This window comes from Lynx rufus, unplaced genomic scaffold (assembly GCF_022079265.1).
Source record: "Lynx rufus isolate CCGP_SWC_20201006 ecotype Redwood Valley unplaced genomic scaffold, mLynRuf1.p SCAF_14, whole genome shotgun sequence".
Taxonomy (NCBI): Eukaryota; Metazoa; Chordata; class Mammalia; order Carnivora; family Felidae; genus Lynx; species Lynx rufus.
In genome coordinates, this window is record NW_025814828.1 from 44,084,602 (window position 1) to 44,100,719 (window position 16,118).

Sequence of the window (16,118 nt, forward strand, 5' to 3'; positions counted from 1 at the left end):
CTGAGTTGTTAATGTTAGCCATTCTGACAGGTGTAAGGTGGTATCTCATTGTGGTTTTGATTTGTATTTCCCTGATGATGAGTGATGTTGAGCATTTTTTCATGTGTCGGTTGGCTATCTGGATGTCTTCTTTGGAGAAGTGTCTATTCATGTCTTTTGCCCATTTCTTCACTGGATTATTTGTTTTTTGGGTGTTCGATAAGTTCTTTGTAGATTTTGGATACTAACCCTTTATCTGATATGTCATTTGCAAATATCTTCTCCCATTCTGTCGGTTGCCTTTTAGTTTTGCTGATTGTTTCCTTCCCTGTGCAGAAGCTTTTTATTTTGATGAGGTCCCAGTAGTTCATTTTTGCTTTTGTTTCCCTTGCCTCCAGAGACGTGTTGAGTAAGAAGTTGCTGTGGCCAAGATCAAAGAGGTTTTTGCCTGCTTTCTCCTCGAGGATTTTGATGGCTTCCTGTCTTACATTGAGGTCTTTCATCCATTTTGAGTTTATTTTTGTGTCTGGTGTAAGAAAGTGGTGCCGGTTCATTCTTCTGCATGTCGCTGTCCAGTTTTCCCAGCACCACTTGCTGAAGAGACTGTCTTTATTCCATTGGATATTGTTTCCTGCTTTGTCAAAGATTAGTTGGCCATACGTTTGTGGGTCCATTTCTGGGTTCTGTATTCTGTTCCACTGATCTGAGTGTCTGTTCTTGTGCCATACCATACTGTCTTGATGATTACAGCTTTGTAGTATAGCTTGAAGTCTGGGATTGTGATGCCTCCTGCTTCGGTTTTCTTTTTCATGATTGCTTTGGCTATTCGGGGTCTTTTCTGGTTCCACACAAATTTTAGGATTATTTGTTCTAGATCTGTGAAGAATGCTGGTGTTACTTTGATGGGTATTGCATTGAATATGTAGATTGCTTTGGGTAGTATTGACAGTTTAACAATATTTGTTCTTCCTATCCAGGAACATGGAATCTTTTCCCATTTTTTTTTTGTGTCTTCTTCAATTTCTTTCATAAGCTTTCTATAGTTTTTGGTGTATAGATTTTTCACCTCTTGGGTTAGATTTATTCCTAGGTATTTTATGGTTTTTGGTGCAACTGTAAATGGGATCGATTCCTTGATTTCTCTTTCTGTTGCTTCATTGTTGGTGTATAGGAATGCAACCCATTTCTGTGCATTGATTTTATATCCTGCAACTTTGCTGAATTCATGAATCAGTTCTAGCAGTTTTTTGGTGGAATCTTTTGGGTTTTCCATATAGAGTATCATGTCATCTGCGAAGAGTGAAAGTTTGACCTTGTCCTGGCTGATTTGGGTGCCTTTTATTTCTTTGTGTTGTCTGATTGCAGATGCTAAGACTTCCAATACTATGTTGAATAACAGTGATAGCCTTCCTTTTTATTATTTTTTTTTATTTTTTTTAAATTTTTTTTTCAACGTTTTTATTTATTTTTGGGACAGAGAGAAACAGAGCATGAATTGGGGAGGGGCAGAGAGAGAGGGAGACACAGAATCGGAAACAGGCTCCAGGCTCCGAGCCATCTGCCCAGAGCCTGACGCGGGGCTCGAACTCACGGACCGCGAGATCGTGACCTGGCTGAAGTCGGACGCTTAACCGACTGCGCCACCCAGGCGCCCCGATAGCCTTCCTTTTTAAACCTTTAGAGATGATTCACATAGGAAACCACCTTCAATCTTTTAGACATCTAGACCCACAGGAACCATTTTGATCATGTTCATTGGTTTGCATTTCCCCTCCTAGAAAGTAGAAAGTTTGAGAAAAATGGCATCTCTATATCTTGATTCTTAATTGTGTGTCAACCTATGACATGAATTTGCTTGGTCTCACCTTTAAACTGAACTTTTCTCTTTGCAGGCTAAGACTCCTATCTTCATGGTTGTTCCTTGCTAGAACTCAGCATGTTTCAGTCTCAGCACATTGAAATCTGTAAAGTTCAGTTCATAGAATGTGTAGTCATCACTCAAAGTCTACTGGAATTATGTGTCTAGACTAGAGGAAGAAGTTTGGAAGTAGGAGACACACATGTGAGCCTTGGCCTTGTCACTAACTAGATCAGTGACCTTGGGAAAATCACTGAACTGTTATTAGTCTCATTTTCTTCATCTTTAAACTTCAGCTAGTAAAAACCCTGACCTACATAACCTCCCAGGCGTGTTGAAGACTAAAATGAAATAATACGTATGAAAACACTTTGGTAAGTAAAGAGTAAAAATCCTCATAACATGATTATGAAAAAAATGCTGAGCTAGCCTTTAACCAATCTATTTTTATACCAAGATTTATTACACACTATGTCCTCCTTCACTCTTTAGTTTATCCTTTTTATCATTACAACAGAAGAGCCTAAATTACCTTGCCCCTGATGCAAAGAACACACAAGTAGACATTTTGAACATCAGATGGCTGGATAATGTTGCCTTCTTTACTGGTAAAAATCACTGCTAGTAGCAGGGATCTTATTCTTCCTTCCAGTTAGTGGGAGCATGATTATGTAGTGGAAAGGGTACTGAGTAGAACTTGAGATGCCTGGATTCTCAGCTTGTTCTACTGTTAAATTGACATGTGATGTTAAAAAAAGATCACACCCCCTCTCTGTAAACTGAAGGGTTCGAGCTACTTGATTTCTTAAGTTTCTCTACAGTTTACAAGTTCTGTTAACTACTTCCTGGCAGGTGGCTAAAAAGAGCATATGTGGGGGCACCTGGGTGGCTCAGTGGGTTAAGTCTCCAGCTCTTGATTCTGGTTCAGGTCGTATCCCAGGGTTGTGGGATCAATCCCTGTGTAGGCTTCCTTGTTCAGCGAGGAGACTGCTTAGGATTCTCTCTCTCTCTCTCTCTCTCTCTCTCTCTCTCTCTCTCACTCTCTCTCTCTCTCTCTCTCTCTCTGTCTCTCTCTCTCTCCCCTCCCCTGCTCCCCTCCCCTGCTCATGCATGAGTGCGTGCTCTCTCTCTCTCTCTCAAAAAATAGAGCATATGTGAAAACAAAGCCTTGATGATGGAGATGAACCAAGTGAAAATAATGCAATGGAGAAAAATCCAAGGATGTATTTCTCTGTGTGGGCGTGCACACATTGTGTGGCTAAGGGACAGATAATGAATGCACTCTAAAGTATGTTACATTGCCTGTGAGAGTAAAGGTGGAAAGTCCAGTAAGCAGGTAAAAATAGGAAACTGCATATCAAAAGAAGAGTGGTGATTGATAATACACATTTGGATTACAGTTGAAGCCTTTTGGAGTGGATAATCTCATCCAGGGGTACCACAATGATAAGAAAAGGGGGTTTTAGATGGAATCTTGGATTGTGCTAATATTTAAAAGTCAAGAAGGATCACAAAGGATCTAAAAAGGAGCAGACAGAGGAGGTGGGCAAAAGGCCAATCTGCAGAAACAGGGAGAGAAATTAAAAACAGGCTGTTTACTTCCACCTCATTGAAAAAATCCTCACGAGTCTTTTCTTCATTGAAAATCTATTGACCAGTTTATCTTTTTGGAAGGAAGAAGACTAAAATACCAGTCGTTCCCTGAACTTTTTTTTTTTAACTTCCTTAGCTCCACTTTTGTAAACTCAAATTTGAATACAATTTTCCTCAGAGCCATTCCTCTAGAACCTTTATGAATTAAGGACTCTTTTGAGGTTCTAGTGAAATCTATGCACTCCTCCCTAGAGAGCTACACATCATCATGCAATGTTATATTCAATTTGGACTGAGGCTTATAGACCATAGCTTCAGAATCCTTGCTCTAATAAAATATAAGATTTTTTTTATTGTGGTAAAAAACACATAACATGAAGTCTACCCTGTTAACAAACTTTTAAGTCTACATTATGGTATTGTTAACTATTTGCACTATGTTGTACAATGTACTGTGTGAATCTCTAGAACATTTTCATTTTGCATGACTGAAACTTTATACCTATTGAACAGCAACACCTGTTGAACAGCAACACCTCTCCCCAGCCCCTGGAAATCACCATTCTACTTTCTACTTCTATGAATTTGACTACTTTAGATACCTCATATAAGTGGAATCATGCAGTATTTGTCTTTTGTGACTAGCTTATTTCACTTGGCCCAACGTTCTCAAGGTTCATCCATGTTGTAGCTTATGACAATATTTCCTTTCCTTTCTAAGGCTGAATAATATTCAATTTCCACTGTCTGTATATACCACACTTTGTTTAGCAATTTATCTGTCAGTGGGCATTTAGGTTGTTTCCACCTCTAGGCTGTTGTTAATAATGATTCAGTGACCATGGGAGTGCAAATATCTCTTCAAGATCCTGATTTAAATTCTTTTGGATAAATACCCAGATGTGGAATTGCTGGCTCATATGGTAATTCTACTATTAATTTTTTCAAGAAACTCCATACTGTTTTCCCTAGTGGCTATCCCATTTTTTACATTCCCACCAATAGTGCACAAAGATTACAGTTTCTCAGCTTCCTCACCCACACTTGTTGATATAGATTTCCTTTCTTTAATAGTGATCATCCTAACAGGTATGATGCATTTCCCTGATGATTAGTGATGTCGAACATCTTTTCATATACCTGTTGGATATTTATATGTGTTCTTTGGATGAATGCCTATTCAAGTCCTTTGCTTATCTTTTAATCAAGATTTTTTGGGGGAGAGTTGTTTTTGTTTTTGTTTTTTTTCCTATGAAGTTGTAGAAGTTCCTTATATATTTTGGATATTAAGCCCTTAGGAGATATACAGTTTGCAAGTATTTTCTCTTATTATGTAGGTTGCCTATTCTTTTGTTATTTTTGTTTGTTTTTCTGTGCAGAAGCTTTTTAGTTTGATGTAGTCCCAATTGTTTACTTTTGCTTTTCTTGCCTATGTCTTTGGTGTCATGTCCAAGAAATCATTGCCAAGACCAATGTCATGAAGATTTTCCCCTATGTTTTCTACTAGGAATTTTATGGTTTCAAGTATTACATTTAAGTCTTTCATCCATTTTGAGTTCACCTTTGTGGGTGGTGTAAGATAGGGGTCCAGTTTCATTATTTTTGCATGTAGAGGTCCAATTTTCCCAAGAGCACTTATTAAAGGGACTGTCTTTTCCCTATTGTGTATTCTTGGTGCCATTTTTAAAGATTAGCTGACCACATATGCTTGGGTTTAACTTCTTGGATTTCTATTCTATTCCATTTATGTATGTGTCTGTTTTTATGCCAGTATTATACTGTTTTGATTACTATTGCTTTGTTTGAAATTAGGAAGTGTAATGCCTCCAGCTTTCTACTTTTTTCTCAGGAATGCTTTGGCTATTCAAGGTCTTTTGTAGTTCCATATAAATTTTAGGATAGTTTTTTCTCTTTCTGTGAAAAATGCCATTGGAATTTTGATAGAGATTGCATTAAATCTATAGATCACTTTGGGTTATATGGAAGTAACATGTGTTCATTTAAAGACTTACATATTTATGGAAACAGTGTTTCAAGAGAAAAATTTTTTTTTTTCAACGTTTATTTATTTTTGGGACAGAGAGAGACAGAGCATGAACGGGGGAGGGGCAGAGAGAGAGGGAGACACAGAATCAGAAACAGGCTCCAGGCTCCGAGCCATCAGCCCAGAGCCTGACGCGGGGCTCGAACTCACGGACCGCGAGATCGTGACCTGGCTGAAGTCGGACGCTTAACCGACTGCGCCACCCAGGCGCCCCTCAAGAGAAAATTTAATAATATTCATTCAGGTGTGCTTAAGTTGCCCTAGATTGAGAGAACAATTGCTAAATGCTAGGCATTCTGTAAAGCACTTTCCATTCATTATTGGCAATGATTACAATGACCCTGCAAAGTGGGTATTTTTAACTGTTTTCCAAGTGAGAAGTGAGTGACTTTTCAACTGAGGCAAGAAATGGTAAAACCAGGATTACAAGGCAAGGAGGCGGGGAAGCATCCTGTGATAACTGTATTTCAACATTTTTTTTTTATTTATTTTTGGGACAGAGAGAGACAGAGCATGAACGGGGGAGGGGCAGAGAGAGAGGGAGACACAGAATCGGAAACAGGCTCCAGGCTCCGAGCCATCAGCCCAGAGCCTGACGCGGGGCTCGAACTCACGGACCGCGAGATCGTGACCTGGCTGAAGTCGGACGCTTAACCGACTGCGCCACCCAGGCGCCCCTGTGATAACTGTATTAATCATGTCTCTGTCGTATTTTTCCCTTTTGCAAGGAAGGGGGCAAGTGATTGGGGTCCTCCATTCTGTTCTCTTCATATTTCTACTTCGGAGTACTTCTGCTAGAATAACTCATTTGACCTCTTTCTCCACCCCTGGGGGAATTAGTAATTCTGTCTGGCTAATTGAGAAGAGTGTTATGAAGCCTGTTATTACTGTCTTTATATTCTTTGTCGAACTATCCAACTTTTAACAGTAATAAACAGATATTTTTCATCTCTGCCTGTCTGTTTCCTGTGTTTCTCAGTTGGTTCCGAACTTGAGAGTAAACGAGATAGGTGCTATTTCTACATAGTTTGTGTGTCCTTATATATTCCATATTGTCACCTGAATGTCTATATGGGCCTATTTCTTAACACAGTGCTGATTGACTAGGCATCTCCCTGTGTCTCCAAAGAAGACATCTAGATGGATGACAGACACATGAAAAGATGCTCAACATCACTCATCATCAGGGAAATGCAAATCAAATCCACAATGAGATATGACTTCACACGTGTCAGAATGACTAAAATAAAAACCTCAAGTAACAGCAAGTGTTGGCGAGGATGTGGAGAAAAATGAACCCTCAAAAACTGTTGGTGAGAATGCAAATTGGTGAAGCCACTATGGAAAACAGTATGGAGGTTCCTCAAAATTTAAAAATATAACTACCATATGATCCATTAATTCCACTACTGGGTAATTACCCCCCAAATAAAAGAAAAACATTAATTCAGAAAGATATATGCACTCCTGTGTTTACTGCAGCATTATTTACAATAACCAAATTATGGAAGCAGCCCAAATATCGATTGATAGATGATGGATAAAGATGATGAGGTACACACACACACACACACACACACAGGAATATTACTCAGCCATAAAAAATGAAATCTTGCCATTTGCAACAACATAGATGGATCTGGACAGTATAATGCTAAGTGAAATAAGGCAGTCAGAGAATGACAAATACCATATGATTTCACTTATATATGAAGTTTAAGAGAAAAAACCCTAATGAACAAGGAGAAAAATAGAAAAACCCCAAAACAGACTCTTAATTACAGATAACAAACTGGTGGTTACCAGAGGGGAGGTAGATAGAGGGATGGGTAAAATAGGTGAAGGGGATTAGGAGTTCACTTATGATAAGCACTGATTAATATATGAAAGTATTGAATCACTATATTGTGCACCTGAAACTAATATAACATTGTATGTTAACTAACTGGAATTAAGAAAAATAAAATAAAACAGGATGGGATTTTTTTTTTTTAAAAAGAAAGTATGGGAGCACCTGGGTGGCTCAGTTAGTTGAGTGTCTGAGTTCAGCTCAGGTCATGATCTCATGGTTTGTGAGTTCAAGCCCCACATCAGGCTCTGCTGTCAGTGCAGAGCCAGGTTCAGATCCTCTGTCCCCCTCTCTTTCTGCCCCTGTCCCACTCAAGCGCTCTATCTCTCTCTCCCTCTCTCTCTCAAAAATAAATAAATGTTGAAAACAAGAGAGAATATAAAAGAGAAAAAATAAAGTGTGTGTGGGTATTAGGCCCAAGCTCCATATGATCCTTAAGGGAGTTTGATCTGAATGTATGCAGGAAAGAGAGAAAGAATCAAGAACACTCCTTGAATTTGGCTTTGAGGCCATCTTCCCATAGTTACCACAAGTGATTGTTGCCCTTCTCCCATAGAAGCAGGCTTTACCTAGAAAGGCTGCTTGGTCCCATTTCTTTACCTTTTCTTCCATTCTGGAGTCAGAGACTTCCCTCTTTCTGTGTGTGTGCTAACAGTCACCATTTAAGAAACCATTTCTCTTCTAGCTCCAAGATAGTTTACAGATTGTTTCCTGACTAGGGGGGTTCTCACTTGTCATAGACAAATGATCAGATTAGATAAATCTAACCTGTGTTTTGTAATTGTTATCTAGTGCTGTATGGCACATACTCAGTGAATTTTTATCAAGTTCTCTTCTTTATTTCATCAGAACCTTGGGAAAAAATAAGGTAAGAGAATTGAAGTCACTATTTTATAGGTGAAACCAAAGGCAAAATAGATTCATTGCTTTACTAATCATCCATCCATGCTTCCCTGGAAAATCAAATGTTGGTGGGCCCATAATATTCCTGGGCCAGTTAACTCATAGGCAAATAGGGACCCAGAGCATTTTTTAATGAAATGGATTTTGTTATAAATATGTCAAAAGTTCTCTTATCAATTAGATATGCTGGACTATTCCTCTTGGACTTCTACAGCCCCTCTTCCTTTATTCCCGATTTACCCTCACCCTGCCCAACAATTAACCTGGCTCTTCTGAATATTTCTCACAGAGGAGAGATCTGGGACAATGATAATTATCAATGAAAAGGGAAACATAGTTTAATGTATCAGGTATTATTCATATACAGATTATATGAAAATAATATCAAGCTCTTCCCTCCACCCAAGCTATGCATCTAAGGGTGTGGTGGGAGGAGTGCAGAAAAGGACAATTTTAGGTAGACTGTCCTATTAAAGAGTCTGATTCCTGGAGAATTTTGCCTAGGGTTAGGGAAAGATTTTATGGTCAAGGACTGTTTCTTTTGAGGTAAAGCTACTATAATATTAGTATACTATCACCTTATTTAACTATTTTAGTTAAATAGGTTGTAGTAAGTACATAGTGCTAAAGACATATGGAATTTTAATTTCTTCTTGGGTGACTTTATAAAGAGTCCTTTTATTGTCAAGGTATCCCATTTGGATCATGCTATACTTTTATCCACTCAGGAAAAATACCAATTGTCTCATGGAATCTCAGAATCTTGACTTGGTATTATGCTTAAGACTATAGATGTAGAGGGGCGCCTGGGTGGCGCAGTCGGTTGAGCGTCCGACTTCAGCCAGGTCACGATCTCGCGTTCCGTGAGTTCGAGCCCCGCGTCGGGCTCTGGGCTGATGGCTCAGAGCCTGGAGCCTGTTTCCGATTCTGTGTCTCCCTCTCTCTCTGCCCCTCCCCCGTTCATGCTCTGTCTCTCTCTGTCCCAAAAATAAATAAACGTTGAAAAAAAAATCTAAAAAAAAAAGACTATAGATGTAGAGCCTCTTCATCCTTGAACTGACAAATTTAGACAGCTTTTGTGTGTGTGTGTGTGTGTGTGCAAAAGAGGTGACATCTGTGGTGATTGGTGCTCTCTGAGAAGGCTTGTTGGGGCAGGAGTTGGTTTGTTTGTATTCTAAGTTCACACTAATGTCAGCCCAATTGGAAAACCTCAATTTGCCATTGGCAAAATCAGTCATCTGATACAGGTTCAGCTGGTATGTAATGGATGTTTGCCATTGCTCTAGAGGAGTTTCAGCCAGGGATTGACTCCTTCATATCAAGAATGTGAAAATCAAATGAACTGCTCAGATTCAACATGTGGGCTTGGAGGTGGCCTCTTCTTGGTACCCAGTTTGGACAGGGGCCACCCCCTGCTTTCAATTGTGGGTTAACCAATCTGTTCTACTTTCTCAAATGCTGTTTTCTGTGAGCCATTCATTGCTCCTTAATAAAATAATATTTTTGGTATGTATTAAGCTCTTACCCCAACTCCTCCATCTATGGAAGGAAAAAGTCACATGCACAAACATACCAAACCCAGCTTTTTTGCTCTCAAAAAGTTTCCATCATTTTGCTCTCATATAGAGGCAGAGAAGGTACACCAATTCAGAGTGCATTTGAGCAAAACAAAGCCCCTGCTACAGTTTTGATGAAGTTCTGGAGAAGTACACAGCTGACACTCAAAATGTAGATTTAGATATGCTTATTTTTTCTTTTATAGCTTATTTTTACTTTGGATCAAGTAGACATGAACCCATTTATGAAATATTGGCAAAGGAGGAAACCATCTTGCTTTGGCTTGAATCTAAAATGACCTAGCCCAAAGAGAAAAGAATAACCAGCTTCCTTTTTCCAGGAATATCATATGGGCTTCTGAAAAGGAGTCATTTCTCCAACTACCTTCTTTGGGGGACGTAGTTCTAGGCAGGTGTACATGTGCTTAGATGTGTACACACACAACCTTTGCTCGTATAGATATATGAACATAACCACACAGAAGAACCAATGTTCACATTTGGGAATGACTGGTTCCTTTATCTGAGAGTCTGGCAGCTCAGATTGCTAAAGAAAGAATATTCTGAAGCAACTTCCAGGAAGCTGACAGTTACTTGATGTTCTAATACATAGGGAACTTTCAGTGTTTTCTCTCTCACTGGTTTAGATTAAACTTCAGAAACCTGGCTATCATACTTAACTCTGTCTTTCTCCCCACATCACTGACATGCATTCAGTGTCAAAGCCCTGTCATTTCTAGTCCTAAAATAGCTCTCAAATCCATCAGCTCTCTCCATATTTACTGCCACTCCATCATTATCTCACACCTAGACCACTAGAACAGCTTCCTAACTGGGTTCTCTGATGCCTACAGTTCTGCCCAAATGCCTCCAATCTATTCTCCATGTTGCAGCACTTAGCAGCCAGGGCACTCTTTCTAAAGCACAAACTCTATGTCACTCCTCTGTTTATTTTTTTTTCAATTGTTTCCCATTTTTTACTGAATAAAATCTAATTCCTTTGACTAAGATCCTTCTTATATGGTTCATGCATACATAGACAGCACCTTTCCCCCATGCCACAACCCTGTCCCAAATTCCTCCACACACACTTGGATCTCCAGAAATACCAAATTATGGGCAGTTATTCCAGACACAACATGTTTTCTTGTACTTCTAGTCCTTTCCACAAACTCTTCTTCTTGTCTGGAATACCCTTCACTTCATCCTTGCCCATTGGCCAATCTCTACTCTTTCTTCAAGTCAGTTCCAAGGTTACACAGGTTGTACTTGTAGAAGAAACACTCCTTGATACTTCTAAGCTGTTCTTTCTTGATGTTCCCACTGACCCCTTTATATCACTCCATTGTGGGCCTGATCATATTTGATTCTAATTATCTTGGGCTGGATGTTCTTTATTCTTCAATATTCTCCCCAGTGTCTGGCATAGGGTATGGACTTGATGTTCAATCATCACTGACATGTGACCTTAGGTGTGAAAGACCAAAGGAATTTTTGGTCATATGAGAAGGATCTTTATGGTTGGTGTCTTGATATATCTCTTTTTTTGAGTCATAATTAACATATAACATTGTGTTAGTTTCAGGTGTACAATATAATGATTCAATATTTGTATATAGTGAGAAATAATCACCACAATAAGTCTAGTTACCATCCACCACCATACGTAGTTACAATGGTTTTTAATTCTTTTAATTTTTTAATTCTTATTAATTCTTTTAATAAGAATTTTTAGGATTTTACTTTGGCAACTTTCAAATATGCAATACAGTATTATTAACTATAGTCACCATGATGTACATTACATACCCATGACATATTTATTTTATAATGAGAAGTTTGTACCTTTGATTTCTTTCACCCATTTCATTCACCCCACCCCCCTTTCCTCTGGCAACCACCTTGATATGTCTCTTCATCATGGAATAGAAGATAAAAATTGCCTCCCCTAAATATCCAGCAAATAGGACACCACAAACAGGCTCCTCTAGAGGATTCTGAGACTGACCAAATTCCAAGCCGAGAAATCTTTTTACATTGATGCTGTCTATTGGTACATGTTACTGAAGAACTAATAACAAGAAGAGGAAAAAACGTAAAAATTTTGCTGTGCTATAATAGGAAAAAAGAATATATGAAATACTAATTGCCATATTCTTAACATAGCATTCCAGATGCTCCAAAAACTGGCCCCTGTCCTGCTCCCCAGCTTTGCCTCTCCGTCCTCTCTCACTTTACCCTCTGGCAACACCAAACCGTATCCCCACCACCCTCATTTTCTGGTATATCCTACCTCTATGATTTTACTCATACTGTTTCTCTATCTAGCCTACATTTGCCTTTGCTTTAGGTAACTTCTACCAACACTTTAAGATTTACCTCAGGCCCCACTTCTTCCAGGAAGCCTTCCTCAACTAATCAACATGCACACGTGTGTGCATACACACACTTGCACATACACACACTGTGTCTAGATATATATCTGTATAAATCTGGACTCTTTTGATCACATGTAACAGAAATATAAGACAAATAAACTTAAGCCAAAAGAAAAGGGTTCTTTATACTAATTGAAAAGCACAGGAGTAATTTTAGGCATAGATAGATCCCGGTGCTCAAATGATGTCATCAGCAATCTGTTTCTATGTCTTAGTTCTGATCTTTATGTTGACTCAGTTCTCCAGGAGGCTCTCCCTACATGATGGCCAAGATAATCACAAAAAGCTACGTATTTGTATCTTGCCACTTAGCAACCCCAGTGGAAACACAGACCTGCTTTCTCATAGTCCCAGCAAAACTTCCAGAAATAAGTCCATCCCTGAACCACTAACAACATCCAGAGAAAGAGAATTAGCCAGGTGTATGAGTCAGGGTCATCAAAGAAACAAGCTAGAAGTCCCATGATCCATCTGCTGCATGGAGGCTGCAGAACCAGGAGTAATGGTGTAATTCAGTCCAAGCCAGAAGGTCTGAGAACCAGGAGTACATATGTCCAAAGACAGGAGTAAATAGTGATATCTCAGCTCAAGTAAATAGCAAATTTGCCTTTTCTCTGCTTTTTTTGTTCTATTAAGGCCCCTCAATTGGTTGGTTGATGTCTGCAGGCATTGGTGAAGGTGATCTTTATTCAGTGTACTGATAAAAATGCTAATCTCTTCCAGAGTCACCCTCACAGACACACCCAGAAATAATATTTTACCAGATATCTGGGTATCAAGTTGACATATAAAATGGGTGATATACCCATCTAGATTGGATAAGATCTGTTACCAGAAAAAGACATTTGGGGTAACAAAAGCACTATATGTTCACATGTAGTTTTCCTCTTATGTTCTCCCATGCTTCTCTCCCTTTCAATGCTTCTGATCAGATAGTATCATTTGCATTTGTATATATGTGTGTCTCCTCCACTAGACTGTGAGTTATTATGTCTATCTCTATATTGGTAAAGATCACATGGGGGCTTGTTTTCTGGGAAGTATTCTCAATCAATGAAGGATGAATGAATGGTTTCACTATGCAGTTTGAAAAGATGATTAAATTACATAGAACCATGCTGAAGGAGAATCCAGGCAAATAGTTTGATTTGGTAATTAGACAAATTAATAACATAAGTCTAATTTATTTGATTAAATGCACAATTATTACTGAGTTGCATGGTAAAGAGGCATAAATAGTGAATGGTTCATTCACCATTCCAAAATTATATAATAAATTTCTTCTTTGTGCAAGTCACTGTGCTAGAGACTAAGACTAGCCTCTCCCTATTAATTAGTCCTTTAGCATTAATGAGAGTCAGTAGTGTATAATTATTGTATGTGTGGACTCCAGATCCTTGGATTAAAATTCTAACAATTGCATTTATTAGTTAAGTGCCCTTAGCCAGTTACTTAACCACTGTGCCTAGTTTCTTCTGTCAAGTACGCATAGTACCTACCATAGAGGGTTACTGTGAGGATTAAATGTAGAAATGAACGTCAAGAGTTGGGAATAGTACCTAAACATTTTTAAATGCTTAATACGTGTTAACTTTTATGATTAGCTATTAGCAGAATCTTTTTTGCAGCAAATATTGCTTTACCCTTTATGCTTGACCTGAGGTAAGACTCTGGATTAGGGATTTAGAAATTGAGCCTAGGAGGATCCTGGGAAGATGGCGGCATAGGAGGACGCTGGGCTCACCGCGCATCCTGCTGATCACTTAGATTCCACCTACACCTGCCTAAATAACCCAGAAAACCGCCAGAAGACTAGCAGAATGGAGTCTCCGGAGCCAAGCGCAGATGAGAGGCCCACAGAAGAGGGTAGGAAGGGCAGCAAGGCGGTGCGCGCTCCACGGACTGGCAGGAGGGAGCCAGGGGGGAGGGGCGACCCGCCGGCCAAGCAAAGCCCCTAAGTCTGGCTTGCAAAAGCAGAGGGGCCAGATGGAGTGTGTTCCAACAGCAAGTGGGACTTAACATCTGGAAGATTATAAGTTAACACCTCTGCTCGGAGAGCGGGAAGGCTGGAGGACAATGGGAGGGAGAGTTGTTGAGCCCCAGATGACAGAGCTCAGCTTGGCAGGGAACAAAAGCGCTCACCATAGCCATCTCCCTCGCCCATCCCCCAGCCAAATCCCAAAGGGAACCAGTTCCTGCCAGGGAACTTGCACCGCGCAAATACCCAAGGCTGTGCTTCTGCGGACCCATCCCTCCGGCGGGTCTGACTCCCTCCCAGTGTGGCAGGGCCCCTCCCAAAGCGGATCTCCGAAGGAAAAGTGAGCTGAGCCTCCCCTCCTGCCCCTGTGCACCTTGCCGATCCACCCCAGCTAATACGCCAGATACCCAGCACCACAAGCCTGGCAGTGTGCAAGTAGCCCAGACGGGCCATGCCACCCCACAGTGAATCCCGCCCCTAGGAGAGGGGAAGAGAAGGCACACACCAGTCTGACTGTGGCCCCAGCAGTGAGCTGGGGGCAGACATCAGGTCTGACTGCGGCCCCACCCACCAACTCAAGTTATTCAAGACAGCACAGGGGAAGTGCCCCACAGACCCGCACCACTCCAGGGACTATCCAAAATGACAAAACGGAAGAATTCCCCTCAGAAAAACGTCCAAGAAATAACAACAGCTAATGAACTGATCAAAAATGATTTAAAAAATATAACCAAAAGTGAATTTAGAATGATAGTCATATAATTAATCGCTGGGCTTGAAAACAGTATAAAGGACAGCAGAGAATCTCTTGCCACAGAGATCAAGGGACTAAGGAACAGTCACGAGGAGCTGAAAAATGCTTTAAATGAAATGCAAAATAAAATGGAGACAACGACGGCTCAGATTGAAGAGGCAGAGGAGAGAATAGGTGAACTAGAAGATAAAATTATGGAAAAAGAGGAAGCTGAGAAAAAGAGAGATAAAAAAATCCAGAAGTATGTGGGGAAAATTAGAGAACTAAGTGATACACTAAAGAGAAATAATCTATGCATAATTGGTATTCCAGAGGAGGAAGAGAGAGGGAAAGGTACTGAAGGTATACTTGAAGAAATAATAGCTGAGAAATTCCCTGATCTGGGGAAGGAAAAAGGCATTCAATACAAGAGGCACAGAGAACTCCCTTCAGACGTAACTTGAATCGATCTTCTGCACGACATATCATAGTGAAACTGGCAAAATACAAGGATAAAGAGAAAATTCTGAAAGCAGCTAGAGATAAACATGCCCTAACATATAAAGGGAGACCTATAAGACTCGTGACGGATCTCTCTACTGAAACTTGGCAGGCCAGAAAGGAATGGCAGGAGATCTTCAATGTGATGAACAGAAAAAATATGCAGCTGAGAATCCTTTATCCAGCAAGTCTGTCATTTAGAATAGAAGGAGAGATAAAGGTCTTCCCAAACAAACAAAAACTGAAGGAATTCATCGCCACTAAACCAGCCCTACAAGAGATCCTAAGGGGGATCCTGTGAGACAAAGTACCAGAGACATCGCTACAAGCATGAAACCTACAGACATCACAATGACCCTAAACCCATATCTTTCTATAATAACACTGTAAACGGACTAAATGCGCCAACCAAAAGATATAGGGTATCAGAATGGATAAAAAAACAAGACCCAACTACTTGCTATCTACAAGAGACTCGTTTTAGACCTGAGGACACCTTCAGATTGAGAGTGAGGGGATGGAGAACTATTTATCATGCTACTGGAAGCCAAAAGAAAGCTGGAGTAGCCATACTTATATCAGACAAACTAGACTTTCAATTAAAGTCTGTAATAAGAGATGAAGAAGGGCATTATATAATAATCACAGGGTCTATCAGGAAGAGCTAACAATTATAAATGTCTATG